Below are 26,418 nucleotides of genomic sequence, written 5' to 3' on the forward strand. Positions count from 1 at the left end.
AAGGGGGGATCGTTGGACTCTCAAACTCGACTTTAACAGTCACAATTTTTTAACAGAACATTGACTATAACAGTGCTTATTTGTTTTCAAGAGGGGGGGTTAGTCCGAACCCCCCTGGCTACGGGTATGACTTTACTTGATGAATTTGATTTTTCACAAGAAATGCATCTTAAGAGGCATTCATAATCTGAAGTACTTGCTACTGTTTAACTGGCAATTCATGACTTTTGTTCACTAAATAGTCTGATAATGCTAAAAGACAGGATTTTGATTTTTCCTTTAACAGGTTTCAGATATTGTTTATACATGAAATGTCTCAAGACAAAAAATACTATGACCCCTTAAAGCCCTAATTTAAATATTGAATAGATCTAAGTAATAAAATTGAGAATGGAAATGGGGAATATGTCAAAGAGACAACAACCGGACCAAAGAAAAAAACAACAGCAGAAGGTCACCAACAGGTCTTCAATGTAGCGAGAAATTCCTGCACCCAGAGGCGTCCTTCAGCTGGCCCCTAAACAAATATATACTAGTTCAGTGATATAGATATATATTTTAGGAGTTATTTCCCTTTCTATATTTTAATAATGGATATTTTTTGTTGATTTTCCACTTCAAAGACACATGTTTTGATTGATCATTGGTAGCAGCTAAACACATCTGTCAGATTATATTGTTTTGATGAGAGCATCCTAACACAGTTGACATTTTTATGTAGGATAATTACATGCAGAATTAAATTGAATTGTAACAGGATGATACAGTTTTCTATTGATCACTTTAAATAATTTTAATAACCCACAACTTCTTTTAAAAGGCTGGGTGATATATGTCCAATAATTAAATAATTATATTGTAATTCACTATTTAACAAATACTGTGTAAATATTTATAAATTGTCATTTGAAAGGTCATAAAAAAGTACATTTAGCAATATATTGATTTATGGTCTCAAACAAAGTCAGCTAAATTTCTTAAGTAAAATGATTTTATCAAGTGGAAAAAAAAAACTTGAATAGAAGTATTAGCAAAAATCATTCTAATTATTTGACAGTGCTAAGACATCCATAATTTATTTTGTTTGATTCCAGGTCGGGATCTATTAAACTTGTACAACAGTTCACCACCCTCCCTCTCCCTATTGCTTTATATTTTTTTTTACAACCCCTGCCCCCTTTCCTAATGATTTATAGGAATGTTTCTGAGATAGCTCTATCCCTGGTATACATCTTGTATCACAAATCCTGTACAACCCCTACACCCGTTTTGCTTCTATTGGTAATTATGAGATAGTTGTATTCCAAGTATGTAAATATAATGAAGATCTAAACATTTATACCTCCTGCCCTCTTAGCCTTCATTGGAAAGTTTTTGAGATGGTTCTTCAGAGGAAAGGAGGAACACCCCTGGCTAAGGGTATAAAATTAACTATAAGCTGGGATAATTATGATCTATAAGCTGGGATAATTATACTAACAGATCGTATAATAGTCCCAGTTTTTTTGGTAACTTTGTCTTTTGGTCCTCTTAAGAAATTGTATAGAAAAATCCTGCTGCCACACAGAGAATTGCTTCAGTTATTGTAAAGAGAAATTAGGTCAATTATTCATGAAATTTTTACTGCACAGCCTCTTTTTAAATCTGTTTTACAGCAAAGAGTGAATTTAATCTGGCAAAGTTGTGCCTTCACCCAGCTCATGTCTGAATTTATTGATTAGCCATTTAGACCATTAAAGTTTAATCCTTTATTGTTACATTTCCATTGATATTTTTTTTAATATTCTGACAATTCCTCTTTATCAAACAAAGACAGCAATTATAATAACACAGTTTTGGTAATAAAAAAAATTGGTGAAGACTAGATTTCAATTATTTTTTTGTGTGCGATTTAGCAGAGGAAACAAATCTCTTGGATTAGATTGAATTGATTTTGTTCAATTCTTAAGGGAATTATGTGTGTTTTGTTGAAAAAATGTTGATTTTACAAATTTGTGTCTTCATTATGTAATGATTATGTGCTATTTATTGGAAAAGGTATGCTTTGAGCTTTTTATAAAATTGAGAAAGGAAATGGTGAATATGTCAAAGCGACAAACACCTGACCATAGAGCAGATAACAGCCGAAGGCAACCAATGGGTCTTCAATGTAGCGAGAATTCCTGCACCCGTAGGTGTCCTTCAGCTGGCCCCTAAAAATATGCATAATAGTACAGTAATAATGGACGTCATACTAAACTCCGAATGCTTACAAGACAATTTTTGAAAACTGTTAAAGTTTTGGATTAAAAGCTGAGTGCTGGAATGGAGCTTTATCTCAATACTAATTAATTTTGATGAAATCTTTATAATTGGTGGATAAAAGTTGATAAAGAGAATTTGATTTATTTACATTCAACTTTTTCACTTGGAAGAGATATCACTTGCTATATTCTGGTAGAAATTACCAAGGACTCAAGTAAACTCTTGAATCTAATGCATACATTTTTTTGTGCATTTGCTTAAAGAAGTATGAACCAATAAAACACATCAATATATCAATGGGGCTATGGGAGTTTCAATAGTCACTCATGCACTAGGTGTACTTTAATTTTAGAAATAGTGTTTTAAGAAATTATTTTATCCAGTCAGGCAATATGCTTTTTGATTGCTTTATGAAGATTATTCAATGATTTTCAAATTTTGGGTTTAAGAGCTTTTGAAATTTTGTAATTCATTACTGCAAAATTGATTTATATAGAAGATCATAACTGATTTTCTTCCATAATTTTGCATTAAAACATGTCCATAGTTATCTATAATTGTTTAATATCTTGATATCTTTAGAAAGAATACAATGATATGTCTGATCTATTGGAATGAATTCTGGTGTAAGATTACACCATCTAATGTAAATATGTTCTGTCGGAGAGATCTGCAGGGTAGTTATTCTAATGAATAATACCTTGTTAATGGGACTCGACAGATTTCTAGGAAATATAGTAATGACGAAAAAATCTATTGAATTCTGATGCTATTTCATTTCACAGTTCAATAAATTCATGTTTCCTAGTTATCAAAGCAATAAAATCATCTTTGAAACTGATGAAATTTGTAAAAATGTTATAGAGTTACGTAATGTAAGTGTTTTTTTTATTTAATTTTATAAAAGATGTTACCGGTACCCTGTGACCCACTAGCGAACAGGATACTGTGTTTTTAAAGGCAGTGCTTTAAGGCCTGACTTTTAAGTCATGAGGTTCATCTTTTCATACGCAATCTTTGCAGGGGGTCTTTTGGCCAGAAATAGATCCGGAAATGTTCGAATTTCTCCTCTTCTTTTTATGGTATGATATGGTTTTTATTTCTTTCATTTACATTGGGGACTAAAGAAACGATCAGTGTGTTTTGTTTGTTTTATAGAACTTGTTATGAGTGTGTATTTTGCATTATAAGCAGTCAACCTGACTACAAACTATCATTATGTGTATTCCGTGCGGAAAGAGGTCGGGTCAATTTCGAGTGTTATCTGACATCTAAAGATTCTTTAATTAGTTCAGATGTTGATATAACAATGAAAAGTCGACTGAACATGATTAATATTGCATATTCTATAATTCAAAGCGGAATTCGGTTTATGAACGAGAAACTGTAAAGCGTTTTCAATTTCGGTATTAGTTATGTATGTTGTCTACATATTATCCTGGTTCCCGGTACTACGTTCCGGGTATTAGCTTTTTGTGTATGTGATGTGTAACATTACGATCGGGTACCAGCCAATCTACGTGTGTATGTGTACATGATTTCCCGCCAAAATGACCGTTTTACAGCTATGGAAAAAATAGTCCATAAACGTTCCGTATAATGATATGCAAATTCATAATTAATCGTAACTTTTTTTATCTTTGTATAATAAATATAACAAAATGGATTCCACAAAATTGAAAATAGCATTATTTTACGAGGATTTCTCATATTTTTCTCACTTCCGGGCGCAGTAATACGTATGTTTTGAAGAAGCTCGAAGAATTTGACAAAGTGAATTGAGAAGGAAACGGATAGATATACGTCCTTGCTATCAGGTAAACCAATTTAAATGTACAGAACAAACACATTTACTTAACACAAATAGTACAGGCTTAAGCTTTTTATTGTCTTATACACGACTGTAGTCTAGTCGATGGCGGTGACCTACAAGGTACTGGTCATACTGGGTCAAGTCTAAATATGTAAACATATCCACGTGCTATTAGGTAGAAAGCATCGGAATGCAATATCTACAATTTTTCCTCCTTTATACATCGTTTAACCAGATATATTTCTCCTTTATAAATCGTTTAACCCGATATATTTCTCTCAAATACACTTAAACACGGGTTGTATGTACGTATCTTTTCTAGTGTTTTCTTGTCCTTATTAAAGTTCATTTGTTGATGTTTAAATATTTTTGAACGAATGAATGCAACAATTATATATACTGAAGACTTGGGCTGTACAATGATAGTGTACGTATATCATACTGATAATTATTCTAGCAGTAATTATGTTAATTTAGGATGTAATGACAGGAATTCATGAGCTATGCCTCAGGCTTTCTGAAAAAAATATCAATGACAATGTAAACAGGAACAAAACATTGACACGAATGCTGCTCTCTTCTATGTTATAGTTATTTAGGTATGTGTGTTGCACATGTTTCAAAAAAATTAAGTTATAAAACTTTTTTTCAGGGCACAAACCCACTTTAAAGAGACTTGTCTACTGCCATACCCATCCTAATTTCATGCACCATTTGCAAGCAAGAGACTGAATGGTTTGCAAAATTAAAAATCAGGACGGTGTCCAATTAAAACAAAAGAACTAAACTGGATGAATATTGTAGGAGAAATCTAGAGGAAAGTTTTGATTTGTGAAATTGGTTTTCCTGAAAAGTCATTCATCCTAGCCTGCAGAAAGGAACTATAACTGTCCACCACCAACTGACGAGCTAATGTTGAGCTTCACATATGGAATTACTCAAATACCATCAATGTCTGTGTTTTCAGCACAGATTTCACAAGTTATGACACAGCTGTGTTTTTTTTACCTGTTTATAGAGTTGTATACTAAATTTTTTTTTTTTTATCAATAAATATATATTGTGTCATTTAAGAACTTGTATTTTGCCAAAAGATGCATTAATCGTAACTTTTTTTATCTTTGTATAATAAATATAACAAAATGGATTCCACAAAATTGAAAATAGCATTATTTTACGAGGATTTCTCATATTTTTCTCACTTCCGGGCGCAGTAATACGTATGTTTTGAAGAAGCTCGAAGAATTTGACAAAGTGAATTGAGAAGGAAACGGATAGATATACGTCCTTGCTATCAGGTAAACCAATTTAAATGTACAGAACAAACACATTTACTTAACACAAATAGTACAGGCTTAAGCTTTTTATTGTCTTATACACGACTGTAGTCTAGTCGATGGCGGTGACCTACAAGGTACTGGTCATACTGGGTCAAGTCTAAATATGTAAACATATCCACGTGCTATTAGGTAGAAAGCATCGGAATGCAATATCTACAATTTTTCCTCCTTTATACATCGTTTAACCAGATATATTTCTCCTTTATAAATCGTTTAACCCGATATATTTCTCTCAAATACACTTAAACACGGGTTGTATGTACGTATCTTTTCTAGTGTTTTCTTGTCCTTATTAAAGTTCATTTGTTGATGTTTAAATATTTTTGAACGAATGAATGCAACAATTATATATACTGAAGACTTGGGCTGTACAATGATAGTGTACGTATATCATACTGATAATTATTCTAGCAGTAATTATGTTAATTTAGGATGTAATGACAGGAATTCATGAGCTATGCCTCAGGCTTTCTGAAAAAAATATCAATGACAATGTAAACAGGAACAAAACATTGACACGAATGCTGCTCTCTTCTATGTTATAGTTATTTAGGTATGTGTGTTGCACATGTTTCAAAAAAATTAAGTTATAAAACTTTTTTTCAGGGCACAAACCCACTTTAAAGAGACTTGTCTACTGCCATACCCATCCTAATTTCATGCACCATTTGCAAGCAAGAGACTGAATGGTTTGCAAAATTAAAAATCAGGACGGTGTCCAATTAAAACAAAAGAACTAAACTGGATGAATATTGTAGGAGAAATCTAGAGGAAAGTTTTGATTTGTGAAATTGGTTTTCCTGAAAAGTCATTCATCCTAGCCTGCAGAAAGGAACTATAACTGTCCACCACCAACTGACGAGCTAATGTTGAGCTTCACATATGGAATTACTCAAATACCATCAATGTCTGTGTTTTCAGCACAGATTTCACAAGTTATGACACAGCTGTGTTTTTTTTACCTGTTTATAGAGTTGTATACTAAATTTTTTTTTTTTTATCAATAAATATATATTGTGTCATTTAAGAACTTGTATTTTGCCAAAAGATGCATACTAGTGAATGAAAGTGGTGCAGTTCATTTTGCTTTGGTATATAGAATTGAATTACAATTGTTCATGTTATTGGAATGCTTATAAAAATAAGGAGATGTGGTACAATGTATATGATATTTAGTGAGTTAATCAAGCAAAAGTGAATAAGAAATTGGTATAAGCAGTTACAGGTACATGTACTACTGTACAATCTCAAACAATGAGAAAAACTCATACCGTAAAGAGAATTTCATATTTACAAGTAAGTTTTGTTTTTGCGTTGAATAATTTTCTTCTATTGTTTTAATTGCAAATATTGGAAGTGGTTAAAATGCTAATGAGACAGCTGTTATGGCCACAGAGCCTTAATTGAAAACTTCTTTTTCATTCATACCAGTAGATTTTGCCTGGAGTTAGAAACATATCTGCCAACTTTTCAAAATGCACATTGGGGTTTTACATGAAAGATGGTTCATGTAGTCATACAAAACCTTCAAGGGGGCCTTCAAATGGAAGCAGGACAAGTCGCCCCACTGGCTAATCGCCCCACTTTTTAAAAAACCGCCACAAACTGATTTATCAAACCGCCCAACATGTGAAATTGGTTAAATCATGTTTAATATTACTCCTGCCAACTCGCCCTACTTATAAAAAAACGGTAATATTTAGATTAATAATATGACGCCCGTCAAGCAAAAACCACCCTTATCGCATTTGACGTCGTTATCGGTAGTCAACGCTAGAATGTAACGTAGAACAAACCGATAAATTGCACGTTGAAATTGAGATATTTTTTCTAAACATAGCGTTATCCATGTGAACTGAACAGTCTATTCTTATATTAATACATTTAAATACTTCTGTAAAATAATGCCGTATTTACGATTTAAAATTTAATTTTGTGATAAATTTCTATTAAAACTTTTTAAATGCTTGTTTTGACACGCTGTATAGTCTTACTGTCTTGAGAGGAATGATTTATAAACAATATAATAAAATCCCACACATCAGCAAGTCTCATTATGACATAGTACCACGATATATGATGATTTACGTATTAACCTTCTACAATATATATAAATAATACCAATGTTGTGTGAAAAAAACCCACTTAAATATTTTCTAAAAAACACTAAAAGTTTTTTTTCCGCAGCTAAATTTCTTTCATACTTTTAATACGGCAAGTTATTGTATGAAGAACCCAAGAAAATAATCTAATATTTGGCACAACATCATTATGCATGCCAAATGCGGAAATTCGTATATGGTTAATCACACGAGAGAGTTTGCTTACAAGAAATTAAGTACGACACAGAAGAAAGTCTGTCTGAAATTTTTCGTCTTTTATTTTTCCACGCTTTAATCCGCAATATTAACTGCTGTACATAAAACAATAAACAATTTGTTCAAATGAAAACATTCTATGAGTATTTTATCAGAAAATATTTCAAACAAGAATGTGTCCCAAGGACACGGATGCCCCACTCGCCCAATAATTTTCCATGTTCAGTGGACCGTGAAAATGGGCTAAAAACTCTAATTTGTCATTGAAATTAGAAAGATCATATCAAAGGGAACATGACTGTGTACTAAGTTTCAAGTTGATCGGACTTCCCACTTCATCAAAACCTACCTTGACCAAAAACTTTAACCTGAACTGGGACGAACGAACGGTACGACGAACGAACAAACGACGGACGCACAGACCAGAAAGCATAATGACCCTCTACTGTCGTAGGTGGGGCATAAAAAATTGCAATGCGTTTAAACTGTAAATATGAAACAAATATCAGTTCATAATGATATCACTCACTTTAAAAAAAAAGTGGGGGCATACTGTTTTACCTCTGTCTGTCCTTTAGTCAATTCCTCCTTCAGTCCGTCCGTTTGTCCCATGAATATTTCTATAATTTGGTTTCAGGGTTTATATAATTCAGTTATATCGTGCGATGCGTTTTCAGATTCATCACCCAACAACTTCCTGTTTACCGAAATATCTCGGCAGGGGTATCATCAGTAAGCAGGAACTCAATTTTCGGCTCTCCCTTGACACCATTTGCGAGTATGGTCTTAAGGAAACGATGATAGTCCGTCGGAAGGGGATGATTAATGGCTGACCCGTGTTAAGAGAGAGCCATATCTCTTGCACGTTAAAGACACCCTTGTAGATTTCGAAAAAGAGTAGGCTAATGCCGCTACAAGGCAGCACTCGCACCCGCAAAGTGGAAAGGGATTAATATAAGTTGCAAAACTTGTTTCCCAATCCACTATAAATAAATATGTTTAAAACTAAATCAGTAAGCAGTAACTCAAAAGTTTCACTTGTTTTAAATGCTTTAAAGTTTACTTAAATCTCCTACTAGAATCGCCAAAATCGGCTTTAGAGGTCCCAGCCACTCATCTTCTAAGTGGAAAGGGGATGGAATAAGCTCGGCTCATACGGCACAACTATAATAAACCTACAATTCGATTCTTTGGCTAGGATGTTGTCTTTTTGACAGATTATGCATTAATTTTCCTTTCTCAATTTTATTCAGTTTTATCGTAATAATTGTTTGACATTTTCTAAAAGTGAACAAAATATAGGTGCCCTGCTTCCATTCGAAAAAAAATATCTTTTAATTTTTTATTCTTAAATGGTCTGTGTGATAGGCCATGAAGAAACAAAACAACAAAGAAAGGAAGAAAAAACAACGAAAATAAAAGATGCTAGAGGCTTAAGCTTATTCGAAAAGTGATTAACAATGTTGGATGCATACACGAGATTGCTTAAGCTGGTTAATCATTGTTACACTGTTGTCAAATATATTTTTTTATGTATACTATTTAATGGTCGCAGTTCAATTTCATTTGTCTTAATTTTCTTTGATTGTGAATAAAACGAGATGCGGGATATTGTTTGACTTAAATTGAGTTGTTAACTTTGTTGAAATAAATATGCAACTCCAGTACGGAAGGTTTTACAACGACGAGAAGACAACTTTTAAATTGATGTTTTTGACTTAATGATCAGAAGTCACTGACTGTATCACCCGTCGTGTAAATCTCTAAATTCACGGATATATAAGGTTAACAATCTGATAAAAAAACTTTCAATGGAATTTTTAAACGTCATGTAAAAATCAGAAACAGAAACAGAAACAAATGCAATTTTGCAATGTTGCGTTAATTGTCAAAAAAGATGATTCTGGACATATTTTTTCCAAATCTTGAAATGTCATACTTTAGATGTTAAAAAACGATCTATTTTACTTCTGCATAATATTGAAATTTTCAAGTTCACTTCGAATCGATATCCAGCGAAACTTATTATAATTATAGTAATACATAAAAATAGTAAATATTTATTACGAAGACGGATTTGAAATTTCGCACTCGAGATATATTTAAGTTTTTAAATGTTATTTTTCGTTTAAATCACTTTTAGTTTAATGTGCGTTATAGTTTGTTTTGTAAACATTTACATGCGTATATATTTATTGCAATAAATATATCTGAAACGGACGAAATTGCACACGCAGCTGCAGTTCTCATTTAACGATAACATTGAAGATAATACATGTAGAAATGAACTATCCAAAGAAGGCAAAGATACGTATTTGGTAAATTGAAATAAAAAGGCGTAGATATATCCCGTTCTAGATACGGAGAGCGAAAGCGAACAGAATTTTACATAAACTTTTGATAACAGGTAAGTTTGTCGAGATGTATTGCTGTTACCTATAGTATTCGAGAGTCCCATTTAAAATCTTTGATTAAACACATCAACTGTAATAGAAATACAAAGAAAATATCAAAAGTTTAATAGACGTGTGAGGGAATTTTCAAATATGGTACAATATTTGAAAAAATAGGCTAGTCTGCATGGTTTACCTCATAACAGACATGACTCTGAACCTCAGATTGTGTTATCTTCTTGTGAATCAAAACAGTCGGTTTTTGACACATATGTACCAGCATTTCAGATAAATGGAACTGGATGTAGATATAAGAAGATGAGTATGAGTGCCAATGAAACAACTCACCATTCATGTCATAATTTAAAAAGGTAAACCCTTGTAGGTCAAAGTACGGTCTTCAACACGGAGCATTTATTGACAAGATATGTCCACTGAACAGATTGGACAAAAGTCTGGTCGCCTTGCTGTCCGCACATAATATTTGCATCTATATATTCTTATGTCGTAGGTGGGACTCTTATACTAGTATAATAGTCCCATGTCGTACGTATATGCCTTCAACATTGAGATATAAAACATACCGTATTGTTCGAATTTGTCGGCTATAAAAGGTCCCGATATGAAAAATCTGAAACAATTAATTTAATTACAGCCGATTCCATTGAGTGTGTAGGCAAGGGTAATAACTTTGGTTAGCTAAGGTATACGACAATCCTTTCGGAGTAGCCTGGTCTTATAACAGACAGATAGATTGGTTATCTGTCGGATGAGTTTACATTTAAAGGAGTGTAGTTCACCTGAACTAAAAATGACTTCATGCACGGTTAAGCTATTCGCGAATCAAGCTAACCAAATATATTACCTTTGCCTTCACACTGAATAGAATTTGGCTGTAAATTAATACCAGTGTTAAACACCCTATTTGCAAAATACATTCCATTCCTTTAGATTAAATGTTCAAAATACTGACCTTCCACGACAAATTCCCACATTGAGCTCCTTTAATCTATATTTCATTTCTAATTTTATTGTCAATTTGATTTTTAATGGCCAAACTGTTTTAACTGGCAATATGAATTGATTCAATCTGAACCTGAGAAAGTTCAAATAAGAGTAAAAATGAGTCAAGTTGATCCTTAATATCAAATAAATATAAACAAACACCACTCGTGCAATCATAAATCATAAACAGAAAACTCAGATGACCATGTCTTAAAATCAAACGAGTGATACAAAAAGTAACACATAAATTTAAGGTTTGAGCAACACGAACCCCATGAAAAACAGATAGTGCCCTGTAAGAATCAGGAGTTCACACTTCAGTGTTGTTTTTTTTTTTTATTACATTTTAGATAACACTGCAATTTCTACCAAAATAAAAAGAATTCCTTTATATTTGAAATCCAACAAATGAAAGTCTTTATTGTTCTGTTATTGTAGGAGAAAAAATCGGTATATGACTGACTATCTTGCTTTGTGTGTGCTACAAGTAACTGGACAATATTAGAAAAAATAAGCCTTTTGTCATACTTAACGTTTGGTAGATTTTGTCAAGCTAAAAAAAATAATATTGACGATCAAACTGTGATACTGTATCGCATGTGACAGAATTCTTCCAAAAATCATCATCATCATCAATAAGTAACATTGTAAGCAAGAAAACGATGAAACTACTAAGAAAATGGATAGATTAGAAACCAATTTTATCTGTTTAGATTTAACCTATTCTATGGTATCAGAAAGTACCATTATTTTATCGTTGCTCATGATAAATCAGAAATTAATTTTGCCAAAATAAATATGCACAAAATAAAAGAAATAGATAGTCTGCATCGTCCTTGATAATAGTTCGATTAGTTGGCTCGTCCTGTAGATATTCATGCAGCCAGAACTGCACGTGTAAGTTGGAACATCTATACAGGTATTAAAGAAATCGTCCATATGCTAGGAAGGGATATCAGGTTACATTTTGTCAAGCACCAGGAGAAGAGTAAAGTACTAGTAAATTGCAGCAAACTTAAATCGACGTCAAACTGTATAATTTCAACGTTACGTTGAATTTTACATTAGAACACATTTCATGTGTTACCAAAATTGAAATTTCTAAACTAATTTTTCACCGATCGTTTTCAAATTTTTTACATTGTGTTGGCATAAGTATTTTCTGTTTAATTAATTAAAAATCTTATAATTCATAATTTTTGCCATAAGGGTCGTTTTTGCTTGTCGGGCGTCATATATATATAATTAAAAATAAAAACTTGCACCACTTTAATGAAAACTAATGTACACAGAATACAAACAAACTGAAAATTGATTGTGAATAAAACGAGATGCGGGATATTGTTTGACTTAAATTGAGTTGTTAACTTTGTTGAAATAAATATGCAACTCCAGTACGGAAGGTTTTACAACGACGAGAAGACAACTTTTAAATTGATGTTTTTGACTTAATGATCAGAAGTCACTGACTGTATCACCCGTCGTGTAAATCTCTAAATTCACGGATATATAAGGTTAACAATCCGATAAAAAAACTTTCAATGGAATTTTTAAACGTCATGTAAAAATCAGAAACAGAAACAGAAACAAATGCAATTTTGCAATGTTGCGTTAATTGTCAAAAAAGATGATTCTGGACATATTTTTTCCAAATCTTGAAATGTCATACTTTAGATGTTAAAAAACGATCTATTTTACTTCTGCATAATATTGAAATTTTCAAGTTCACTTCGAATCGATATCCAGCGAAACTTATTATAATTATAGTAATACATAAAAATAGTAAATATTTATTATGAAGACGGATTTGAAATTTCGCACTCGAGATATATTTAAGTTTTTAAATGTTATTTTTCGTTTAAATCACTTTTAGTTTAACGTGCGTTATAGTTTGTTTTGTAAACATTTACATGCGTATATATTTATTGCAATAAATATATCTGAAACGGACGAAATTGCACACGCAGCTGCAGTTCTCATTTAACGATAACATTGAAGATAATACATGTAGAAATGAACTATCCAAAGAAGGCAAAGATACGTATTTGGTAAATTGAAATAAAAAGGCGTAGATATATCCCGTTCTAGATACGGAGAGCGAAAGCGAACAGAATTTTACATAAACTTTTGATAACAGGTAAGTTTGTCGAGATGTATTGCTGTTACCTATAGTATTCGAGAGTCCCATTTAAAATCTTTGATTAAACTCATCAACTGTAATAGAAATACAAAGAAAATATCAAAAGTTTAATAGACGTGTGAGGGAATTTTCAAATATGGTACATTAGAACACATTTCATGTGTTACCAAAATTGAAATTTCTAAACTAATTTTTCACCGATCGTTTTCAAATTTTTTACATTGTGTTGGCATAAGTATTTTCTGTTTAATTAATTAAAAATCTTATAATTCATAATTTTTGCCATAAGGGTCGTTTTTGCTTGTCGGGCGTCATATATATATAATTAAAAATAAAAACTTGCACCACTTTAATGAAAACTAATGTACACAGAATACAAACAAACCGAAAATTAATTTACTTACTATTATTGATATATACTGAAATTATAATTCTAAAAAAACCCTGATTGTTGAAGAATAACTAAGTTTTGAAGCTTAGTTATTTGCATAACAATTGAAAAGAAACCTGTTAAATGTATCATAATGCAATATATGGAATTGAACTTATATTCGATGGGATAACATCTTTTTCCATAAGTGGGGTGAGTTGGCATTACTAAATTCATCCTGGTTAATAATATATTTATCTAGATTTCACCGATTTCCATTAGGTGGGACCAGTTGGCAGGAGTAATATTAACGGGATTTAACACGGTTCACAAGTGGGGGCGATTTGGTAATCCAGGTTGGGGCAGTTTTTTTGTCGAGCCTGCAACTTGTGTCGCAGAAAGCTTGACATAGGGATAGTGATCCGGGGGTGGCGGCGATGTTAGCTCAGTTCTTAAAAGCTTTATATTTTAGAAGGTGGGAGACCTGGATGCTTCATACTTTGTATATGGTTGCCTCATGTTACGAAGTTTCCGTCAGTCACATGTCCAATGTCCTTGACCTCATTTTCATGGTTCAGTGACTACTTGAAAAAAAAGTAAAAATTTTTGTAATGTTAAATTCTCTCTTATTATAAGTAATAGGATAACTATATTTGGTATGTGCGTACCTTGCAAGGTCCTCTTGCCCGTCAGACAGTTTTCACTTGACCTCGACCTCATTTCATGGATCAGCGAACAAGGTTAAGTTTTGGTGGTCAAGTCCATATCTGAGATACTATAAGCAATAGATCTAGAAAATTCGGTGTATGGAAGCATTGTAAGGTGTACATGTCCAACTGGCAGGTGTCATCTGACCTTGACCTCATTTTCATGGTTTAGTGGTTATAGTTAAGTTTTGTGTTTTGGTCTGTTTTTCTTATACTGTTTGCAATAGGTCTTCTATATTTTGTGTATAGAATGGTTGTAAGGTGTACAGGTCTACCTGGCAGGTGTCATATGACCTTGACCTCATTTTCATGGTTCAGTGGTCAAAGTTAAGTTTTTTAGTTTTGGCCTTTTTTTCTAATACTATATGCAATAGGTCAACTATATTTGGTGTATGGAAATATTTCATGATCTACATGTCAGTCGCACAGGTTTTATTTGACCTTGATCTCATTTTTTACAATTCATTGCTCAGTGTTAAGCTTTTGTGTTTTGGTCTGTTTTTCTTAAACTATAAGCAATAAGTCAATTTTATTTGTTGTATGGAAGAATTGTTAGCTGTACATGCCTACCTGGCATGGTTTATCTGACCTTGACCTCATTTTCATAGTTCAATTGTCAATGTTTAGTTTTCTTGGTTTATGTTAAGATTATGTGACAGTTGTAATAAAGCTTTATTATTAGGATTATCAACATAATATCAATGATTAGTAAAGAAGGCGAGACATTTCAGTGTGTGCACTCTTGTTTTTAAAGTGGGGCGATTTGTCATGGATTCCCTTCAAATATATTCTAACGTGGTTTTTGACTTCTTCGTGCATTAACAAGCTCATAGCCATTGTTGAATTAATTGTTTTCTTTAAAATAGTCGACAAAATTGCTCTTACAAAATTTCCATTTGGGAGCCTTGAGCTCGATGGGGGAAATATTGACAGTTGCCAGGTATGGTCATCAAAAAAGTTGACATGTTACTATGTACATTTACCATTATGTTACTTGGTGTTCTTGCTATAAACACAGTAAAAGAGACTAGTCAATCTTTGTGAACTATTTTTTATGGGAGTCATAGAACATTTAGAATATGCGTATACAATCAATAATTAAAAATAGTCTATTTATATTGAAAAGGAAAAGTTCTTATATGTCTAAAGAAGAGGGACGAAAGACACCAAAGGGACAGTCAAACTCATAAATTTAAAGCAAACTGACAAGGCCATGGCTAAAAATGCATTTCATGGGAGGCACAGAAAGTATACTGTAAACATAGACTATAGATATAGTTGAACTAGGTACAAAAGAACTCTGAATCTTAAATTCTACAAACCACCTCTGTTCTATGGAAGATAATGGTATAACTGGACTAGAAATACACACAACCTGTAATTAACTGCCTTTACAGCGCTTTCGCGCTTTGATTAATAGAATATTCCTACGAGAAATTGAAAAAGGCAAATGTGATTTTCAATATGGTTCCCAGATATAAAATTTAAACAGAAGGTTTAAAGTCACTGTTGTGTGATTATCTCCTTAAACTATTTGATGTTAAAATCATAGTTCAGAGGAGGATTTAGGGTGGGTAGGGGGGCCTGGGCCCCCCTCTTTTTGGGAAAAAAATTGGTTGCTTATATAGGGAATCACTGAGGCGTGACTGGAGCGGGCACCCTCTTAGCTCAGTCAGTGGGCCCCCACTTATGAAAATTCCTAGATCCGCCACTGTAGTTGGTGTAGAATGCATCAGCTTTATTGTAAAAAAATCAGAAGGATAATATAGTTTCATTAAAAAATGTAAAAAATATAAAGCTTTTTCCAGTTCTGCATTTTAGAAACCATTATTTTTTTTTATCCAAATTACACCTCCTAGAGTTAAATATGTTTGTGTAGCCCTGTATTCCATGTACTGTTCATTAGATGGTAACTTCTCCTGTTCATCATTTGTAGGAGTTATCCCTAGTTCACTCAATGATTAATAATCTCTCATGTGATACTATATTAATGCTAGAATATTTTTCTTAATATACCTTCCAGACAGCTGTGTGCACTTAAAGTGACTGACCCCTCTCTTATTTCCTCCCCTCCCCCTGCCAGTCAAGGGACTGACCCTCTCTCTTATTTCCTCCTCTCCCCTTGCCAGTCAAGGGACTGGCCCTCTCTTATTTCCTCCCCTCCCCCTGCCCGTCATGTGATAGAGAATCTACCTCATACAGACAATGTAATTATTAACATGAATTGTCTGCCTGCACTTCATGTGACTGACCCCTCTCTTATTTCCTCCCCTCTCCCTGTCAGTCATGTGACTGACTCCTCTCTTTTTTCCTTCCATTCCCCTGCCAGTCAAATGACTGACCCCTCTCTTACTTCCTCCTCTCCCCCTGCCAGTCAAGTGACTGACCCCTCTCTTATTTCCTTCCCTCCCCCTGCCAGTCAAGTGACTGACCCTCTCTTATATCCTCCCTTCCCCCTGCCAGTGAAGTGACTGACCCCTCTTTTATTTCCTCCCCTCCCCTCTCAGTCATGTGATAGAGAGAATCTACCTCCTACAGACAACGTAATTATTAACATGAATTGTCTGCCTGTGTTTACTCTCAGCAATTGATTTTCCATACATCTTAAGTCAGGGATGCTACATAGACTTAACTCTGTCAGTCCAATACACATCACTCTCTAGGAATACACAGGCAATACACATTGGATTATCTTGTCAGGTGGGTAACATGGCTAATTATTTTAATGTTAAGATTATGATCAATTATAGTTATGCATGTGTTTGCAGGTGCCAGATATGCACACATTTTGTATGAAGGGTAATACCCTAGGATCTTACAATGACTTAACATGATATGTTTGTATTGATAATATTTGATTGAATTAATTGTTAATTACAGTATAATTGGTATAGATTTTTAAGACACAGAATGTCTATGGGGAATATTCTGACAATGAAATCATTTTAACACAATATTAGGCTGTTTTTGCATGGAAAACTAAGGACATTGTGTAACAATTACTACACTGTTACAAGAATTTCAAATCTAGATACATATATCAGATAGTTTAACAGAATTATGCAATTATGACATGAATAAATAAACTTGCATAAAATCACAATATACAAGCAGGAAAATATAAATAAACTGGTCATAGAATCCTAGGCAGTATATATACAGTTGGGAGTTTACTAGTGCACAATTTATCAGGTTCTATGATTTTAGTCAGATCTACAGCTGTGACTCTAATTGTTGTGAAAATTACATAGAAGTTAAATGAAAGATTGTAAGTACTTTTTGTATTTAGAATGCATTTGTATTTATTTTCATAATCAGTCAAAGATAATTGTTCATGAATGGCTTTGATTCATTTCTGCATACTTATTAAACTATAAACTGATAAATTTTGACATTAATTTTAAAATTTTACTAGTAATGAAGGAAGAAACAATTTTATAACAATTTAAAATTATGCATGGGAGATGGCTTAAAAGTGTATAACTACACTACTCCATTTTGCCAAATTCTTGATTTTGTTGTGAAAACATATAAAGCATGAAGTATCTAGATGTAATCCTGTATAGATTCTTCAATCGATTTAAATAAAAAATAATTTTTGAGGAACGTTAAAATTTTAGATGAAAAAAATTTGAAATTGGGTCAATTGCGAAAGTAAGATCTGAACACTTTATTTTTGTCAAACTTGTACTTCTTAAGCTTAAACAACAGAAACAATCAAAATGACACAATAGAATTTAGTGATATTTGAGATTCTGTGACACTTTTCACCATTGGATCTATTGACTTCAAACAACAACAACTTTTGGACAGTGTCCTCAGACATTTCCTCTTGTGTCACCAACATTTACAGGGAAGTTTGTGATTTCCTGTAATGGTAGTCAAAACTAGGTGTATTTAAATATAAGCAGTTTTATTTTTGTTGAGCCTCAATTTAAGTTGAAACAGGGAGACACAGGAATCCTGCATTCCGTTAGCCTCGGTGGCAGCATCCAAAAATTTTCACTATATGGTTAAAGGTTTTTACATTTTAATAACTGTCTTAAACTAACCTGGGTTTGTACCAAACTTGGACCAACTTAATTCACGAGCGATTTAATTTCGCGACTTTCGTGAGTAGAAAAATAATGCGAATATAGATCGTCCGGAAAATGTAAACCTTGGATCTTTACTTAATTAACTTCATCAAGTAAATCAGAAAATCTCAAAAATGAATAGCCACGAAGTGGTCAAGAAAGGATAAAACGCGAAATAAAGCATCCGCGAGAATAAGTTGGTTTACAGTATAATGTATGCCCCATTTTTGTGACCAATTATGGACATTATGTTGTCTGGTCTGTCCCTTTGTTCATTCCTTCGTCAGTCAATCTATCCTGTCTCAATCTTTTCCGCTTCAGGTTAAAATTTGGTTAAGGTAGATTTTGATGAAGTTGAAGTTAAATCAACTTGAAACTAAGTACACATGTTCCCTTTGATTTGATCTTTCTTATTTTAATGCAAAATTAGAGTATTGACCCCAATTTCACAGACCACTAGACATATAAAATGATAGTGCAAGTGGGGTATCTGTGTACTATGGCACATTCTTGATTTTTGAATAAATTAACTTCTGTCTTTAGATAAGGCCTTTTATATATCTTTGGGTTTCTGTCTTCATGATGTTTATTCCACATTTACTTTTATTCAGAATGTTATAAAATTTGATGGAAATCTTTATATGAAATGTGATTAGATTAACATTAAGTTGCTGTTTTTTCATAGTTTGTCGTTATGTAAGAGACCAAATGACACAGAAATTTTAAACAACTATCAGTCATCATACAACCTTCAGCAATGATGAAAGCCCATTAGCATAGTCAGCTATAAAAGGACCCAAATATACCTTCAAAAAATGGGCAAAGCAAACACTGCATAGTCAGCTATAAAAGGACCTGTATATATAAAGCCCATGACCATGTTGTATAGGCTTTGCTGATTGTTGAAGGTTGACAAAAAAAATAGTTTTTTGGGGAGAGTTGTCTAATTGGCAATCATACCACATCTTCTTTTATATATATATATATATATATATAAACGAGTCTAAATTGAAAACTACGTTCAAACCTATGACTGCGTTGGATAAAAACCGCAATTTTTATACGTGTGCATGTCAAACAAATTTCGTTGTAGAAGGGTCTAAAAACAGCACAAACAACATTTTCCAAAAGACCAAAAGAGTGAAAAAGTATATTTAAACAAAACGCATTTGACTAACAGGTCGAACAACTGATGTTCTTTAACCCTGCTGACTGCCATTGGCGATTGCCAAATAAAATTGATCACAGGTTGTAACAAAATGGATCTTATTATAAATTTAATACGTCACAGAAAAAAAAATTGTTAACTTGTGGACAGGATGTTGTGCCACAAACATTCGGTGTCAATATTTCTTTAGTACACCATATCCGGATTTCGACAATAAATGTCTCTTCAGTGATGTTAGGGATCGAAACGGTATTTGGAAGGCCATATAAAAAGCACCCTCATTTTTAGAGAAAGTACCCTCATTTTTAGATTAACTCTTGAATTTTAAGAGTCAATATATAGGATGAACGGATCATATAAACCGGAAGGAAAATATGATACATGCCCAAACAAAAAATATAAACGAGTCTAAATTGAAAACTACGTTCAAACCTATGACTGCGTTGGATAAAAACCTCAATTTTTATAGTATACGTGTGCATGTCAAACAAATTTCGTTGTAGAAGGGTCTAAAAACAGCACAAACAACATTTTCCAAAAGACCAAAAGAGTGAAAAAGTATATTTAAACAAAACGCATTTGACTAACAGGTCGAACAACTGATGTTCTTTAACCCTGCTGACTGCCATTGGAGATTGCCAAATAAAATTGATCACAGGTTGTAACAAAATGGATCTTATTATAAATTTAATACGTCACAGAAAAAAAATTGTTAACTTGTGGACAGGATGTTGTGCCACATATATATATAGATGTAACTTTTACATAATGATGATGGTATAGTCATTAACAGATGTTTTTTTTTTATGTTTTATGACTACCTGTGCAGAATAATTATTGGTTATAGTTCATTGATATTTGGTATGGTAGTTGCATTAATATTTATTTATCTCAGTATAAATAAGAAAATAAAGAAACTACCCTCATTAATGAATTATTTTTTAAGCATGTAGTTCAAAATTACACAAGAATAATTTAATCCTCACAAATCTAAATTGATATAAATCTTTTTTTTTTTTTACATCAGAAACTATTAATGCTCTGTTAATGTAAAAAAAGAAAATAGGGGTAGTGTTCTGAAATGTTTTCCTCTGTTAAACATTAAAAACAAGAGTATTACAGCAAGGAAAATGAGTATCCCCTGGAAGACTGACAGAGATATTTAAGTAGGCCATTTTTCCACTTATCCTATTTCCCAGTGATAATGTTTCCGACAAAGAAGTTCATTGCTGTCACCTTACAGTCTGTTTTATGCCAATAAGACATCTAACAAATGATCTTATGTGTGAAAATTTATTATTTTACCAGCCAAATTAAATCCCATCAGTGAAAATATATATTGTTGACCATGGAATCTGATCAATGCCTGTAGTATGTCCATTATTATTGACCAGAGCGGTGATTAGAACCTCATGTCTGGGATGCACGCTGTCCATCCATTTTATTTTGTGACAACTTTATTTGTAGATGTGAGACCATTAAAAGTATTTTTCTCTCAAAGGTGATGTAATCAATACGATGGTTGGTCTTATTTTCTCCCAGAATTAGACAGATTGTTCCATCTTTTTTCACATCATTTCAGCTTTCTATTAATTGAAGTCTGTTTATGGTCAGATAATTCAATTGTTTGTAAAAAAAAAGTGTTGCTTTAGATTTTTTTTTTAGATGTATATGGAAAGGAAACTGACCATACAATTTTTTGACAATTCATAGGATTATACATATACATATATATATATATATTTAAGTCAGACACAGTGCAAGATGTTTTAATGCCACAATATCTCGAATCCCGGCCATTATCATAAATATTTTCTGGTAGAATATTCCTATAAATTAAGTTTCATGGGTTATGCCTAAAAAAAATAAGCCAAATATTATGTAACAATGGTTGCTCGTCTAAACTGAGTCTATCACAGCTAATCCATCATCAATACACCATTCGTTTTCCTTAAGGTATTGGCAATGATATAGTTGACAATTGATATTTTTTTTCTCTCCTGCCACCAGAATATGTGTCATAAATGTAATGAAATCTTTTATTTTTACTTCTCAGACTGATCGAGGTCTATATTATACACCATAAATCTGTATTTTATTCAGGCCTAAAAATCCTTATAAATTATACATGGGTTAAACCTACACCAGAGAGTGTCATTTTTAGCTCACCTGGCCCAAAGGGAGTTATTGCCCTTTATAGTCAATTTTTAACAATTTTTCGTAAATCTTAGTTATCTTTTACAAAAATCTTCTCCTCTGAAACTACTGGGACAAATTAATCCAAACTTGGCAACAATTATCTTTGGGGTATCTAGTTTTAAAAATGTGTGGCGTGACCTGTTCAACCAAGATGGCCATGGGCTAAAAATAGAACATAGGGGTAAAATGCAGTTTTTGGCTTATAACTCAAAAACCAAAGCATTTAGAGCAAATCTGACATGGAGTTAAATTGTCTAATATCTATCTGCCCTACAATTTTCAGATGAATCTGACAACCCGTTGTTGGGTTGCTGCCCGTGAATAGGTAATTTTAAGGAAATTTTGCTTTTTTTGGTTATTATCTTGAATATTATTATAGATAAAGATAAACTGTAAACAGCAATAATGTTCAGCAAAGTATGATTTACAAATAAGTCAACATGACCGAAATGGTCAATTGACCCCCTAAGGAGTTATTTTCCTTTATAGTCAATTTTTAACAATTTTCATAAAAATTTTAAATTTTTATTAACATTTCCACTGATACTACTGGGCCAATTCATTATAGATAGAGATAATTGTAAGCAGCAAGACTGTTTAGTAAAGTAAGATTTACAAACACATCACCATCATCAAAACAAAATTTTGTCATGAATCCATCTGCTTCCTTTGTTTAATATTCACATATACCAAGTTGAGCGACACAGGCTCTTTAGAGCCTCTAGTTAATGTAGATTACTGTTAACCAACTTATTTTCGTGGATACTTTTTTTTGCATTTTACGCTTCCTAGACCATTTTGCGGCTATTTAACTTTGCAATTTTCTGATTGACTTGATGAAGTTTTGAATAAGGAATGATCAAAGTTTTACATATTGGGAACAATTTATATTCACTTTATTTTTCTACTCGTGAAAGTTGCGGGAAAAAAAATCACTGGCGAAAATAAGTTGGTTTACAGTAAAATATATGTGTAAGCTCCTTCAATTTCTTAAGGTCTGATTCAACTTAGAAATTAGAAGTTGCTAGTAATACAAACTTCTATTTGTGTTGATGAATTGTAAGGCTTGTTTACACATGAGCAAATGAAACACATGGTATGGGTTATATATTCTTTATGACTTCCTCATGTAAGAACCAAAAATAGAAAAAAATGACTAAAACATGTTCAATATGAACCTGTTAAGTATAAGTCTGTAAGGTTCATGGTTAAATTTTTTTTTGTTTTGATTGTAAATTATCTTTTTATTTTAACTTGCATAATCAGTAATTCTCTACTATGAAATAATAGTCATTCTTGAAAAAAAAGAAATTGATAATTCATAGTTATTTATTTCTTTATAAATTGGATATGTCTTACCAAGACTTATCTATAAAACTACCATCTTAAAAGATTTACTAGTCTATTTGGAATACTGAGAGCTTATTGAGAAAAATATCTGTTTTATAATGTCAAATGTTGTTAAAAATGGTTAGAAAATAACAAAGCTCTGGTGACATATTGATGCTAGAATTTGTCTGTTTCTTCTACATCAACGCTGATGAAACAGATTATAATTATATCCTTGTTAAAGATGTAATGTACTGTCACAAAATTAGGCTATTGAATTCCTTATTATGGTATGTTGACCTATAATAAGTACTGTATTCTAATAAATATCATGCTCCTTTTTGGATTCATAAACCATGTCTGGTTTTATGTTCTCAGATTCTAAAATTCGAAAACATGGTGTGCAAAGGTCAAAAGATTACATTAATAAGTTTTATGTAATAAGCATGATATATAGTAAATATCAAAGATTTCGGTTTTTACCTTGAACACTTGCATACTCAATGTCTGAGAAAAATATTATCACTAAAAATGAAGAAAAAAACCCTCAAGAAATTGTACAAATTAATCAGCATGGAATAAATCATCAATTGACCAGTATTATAAGAGTTATTGCCCTTTTTATCTACAATAAGTAGAGATATAATAACATTTTGAATGGTTCAGCAGAATAAGATAAATTGTCATTTGAACTTTAATGGGAGTTATTGCCCTTAAAATTAAAGATGACTTACTTATTTTAGCAGAATCCATCAAAGATTTCATGGACTTAAAATGTTTAGGTAAATTCACAATGTTCAAATTATCAATTGCCCCCTTATAGAAGTCATTGCCCTTGTCATGATTTTTGCTTTTTCAGAAACCATAATTGATAGAGAGGAACTGGAAAAGCAAGTCAGAATGGAAACTGTACTTAGATATAAACTGTAAACAGTAATAATGATCTTCATTACAAGATCTGTAAAAATATCTACAAACAAGTTTAAATAATGAGCGCATATGTCACTGATTGCAGTACAAGTATAAATAAATATCAAAATTGTATATTTTGAACTGGTATCAGGGATTAAGGATTTTAGGAGCCTCTTGTTCATAATTTTCAGTAGGTTTTTGGCTCATTTAAAATTTAAGCTTATTTTGATACACTATAAATCTTATTTAAACAAGTTTTAATGTGCCTGTCTGAAGTCAAGTTCCATATCACAGGTGGTCTTCAGTTATATAACTTGAGTGCATGATGCATAGTTTCAACTGTTATCCATCACTAAATAATGTGGAGTAACAGGATAGTGGTTGTTTCAGCTTTGAAGTTGAAAATATCATTTCATGTACACATATTCTGCATCTGCATTTTCTGCATCTGCCATGTTTTTCCAAAGGGATAGATTTGACCACATGTATCTGTTTTGACTTTCTCCCCCATCTAATTAACACTGAGGTCAGGTGACATTGAAGTCATATGTTGATACTATTGCAGAGGTTGGTTGTTGATTCAATTTTGGACTAATATTTGAACCATACAGATGAATGTATAAGATATCAAAATGCGAGTTCAATATTCATTGAAATAAATTTCATAAAAGAGTCTTTTTGACTATTTGCTGCCAACTTTGTTGCCGATGACTTGTAAAACACGTTTGTCCTGTGCTGAGAGTACTGCTGAAAGTATATTTCATTGACCTAGTCAGTTTTACTCATCAAATCTCTGATATTGATTCCATATTTTTAAGGAGCATGTGATTAATAAAAGAGATTGACATTTTTATGACAAATTTTGGCAGAAATATTGAATAAATGCCTATAGAATTAATATTTAGGGATAGCTTGCTGTTAAAACACAGACACACGATAAAAATCACTAATGAAAAAGCATTTTGATGATCCTGAGTGAATGCATATTTTAAACCCTTGGTTGTCTATATGTTACAAGTAAATTAGTGTACATCAAAAATATTGACTAGAATCTAAAGTCAAATGGAAAAAAAGTTTTCAGTGCAGATTTGGGATCGCGAGGCTTTAGAATAATTGAAGACGAAATGAAGTCACAAGTTAAAATGGAAAAATAAAAGATAATACTGATCTAAAGCTTTGACATTTTCTGAGTAATCACATAAGGATACAATTTTTGCTGGAATCAGAAATCTGATTAGAAATTAAATTCTGTAAAAATGTATATAATTAAGTTTGAAATTTAAACAACAATAAAGTTGGTTAGGTTGACATTGTATTTAAATGTGAAAAGATCAAGTCTCAATTTAAAAACATTTGATTTAAACCTAAGTTGCTTCTACAGAAGTTTCAATAATTATTGCGGGGTAACATTTTCTTGTTTATGGAGGGAAAAATTCTATTTTCAGAATGTTTGATTAAGTGTTTTTAGCAGAGTTCAAACTCCAAAGGCTATATATATAAAATTGATCGTTTGTCAAACGATATCATTTGCATGTAATACACAAAAATTATGGTAGTACCCCACCAATTTTGAATTGACGTTATGTGCAAACATTTTTCAGAGTATTGTCGTAGAATTTTCAAATGTTTTCATCAATAAAGCAAAGATTTTATAATTGAGAGCTTAATTAGCACTTTATATATGTCAAAACTTTCAATCTGTGCTGTATGATAATATGCTGATTTGTTCATTTAGTGCCACTCCTTCAACACAGTACACAGAAATGTTCAGTCCAAACTTGCATCACTGTGCCATAACTCTATGAGAGTACCTAAACATATGAAAGTCTGTGAGTGTTCCAACTTTCAGAAAGCATAGATTTTAGTTTTAAAATGTTAAGCATTATAGAATCATGTAGGTTAAAGTTTCTATGGAGTGGGAAGATTTAAGAAGCTGTTTATTAAATATTTTAAGGGCAATCAGTTCTTTTGGAATATTCCTTGTGAAACAAGTGGGTGGGATTAAAGAGGGTTTGGATAAGGTTAAATGATTAAAGAATAATGCCCTTAAAAAATGAAGATTAGAGAATAACAGGCTAAATAAATGAAGATTAGAGAAAAAAGGGGTTAATTTTTGGAAGATTAGAGAAAAAAGGGGTGAAAATTAAATGTTTCAGAAAAACAGACCCCCCATCCAGACCCTCATTAAACAAATTGACCTTGATCAATGAAATCTTGGTACTCTTAAAACAGTTTGTGTTCAGGTTTCTTCTGTAAGAAAAATAAGGCCTATTGTATTTTTTTTTCTTTCCTAAGTTTTTTCTCTTGAGTATAGTGGAAAACACACTATCAATTCTCAACTCGTCCACCAGTTTTCCAAAGCTATGATGAGTATATTGAGGATACAATGGGAATCAGTAAATGT

The 26,418-nt window shown here is 32.3% G+C and overlaps 1 protein-coding gene across 2 annotated transcripts in view; it reads left to right on the top strand.

The window, feature by feature from the left end:
* LOC134687566 (protein still life, isoform SIF type 1-like) overlaps positions 1–26,418 on the top strand; it is a 143,926-nt gene that overhangs the window by 26,879 nt on the left and 90,629 nt on the right. The gene's annotated exons all lie outside the window — the stretch shown is intronic.

Source organism: Mytilus trossulus, chromosome 10, assembly GCF_036588685.1.
Source record: "Mytilus trossulus isolate FHL-02 chromosome 10, PNRI_Mtr1.1.1.hap1, whole genome shotgun sequence".
NCBI lineage: Eukaryota > Metazoa > Mollusca > Bivalvia > Mytilida > Mytilidae > Mytilus > Mytilus trossulus.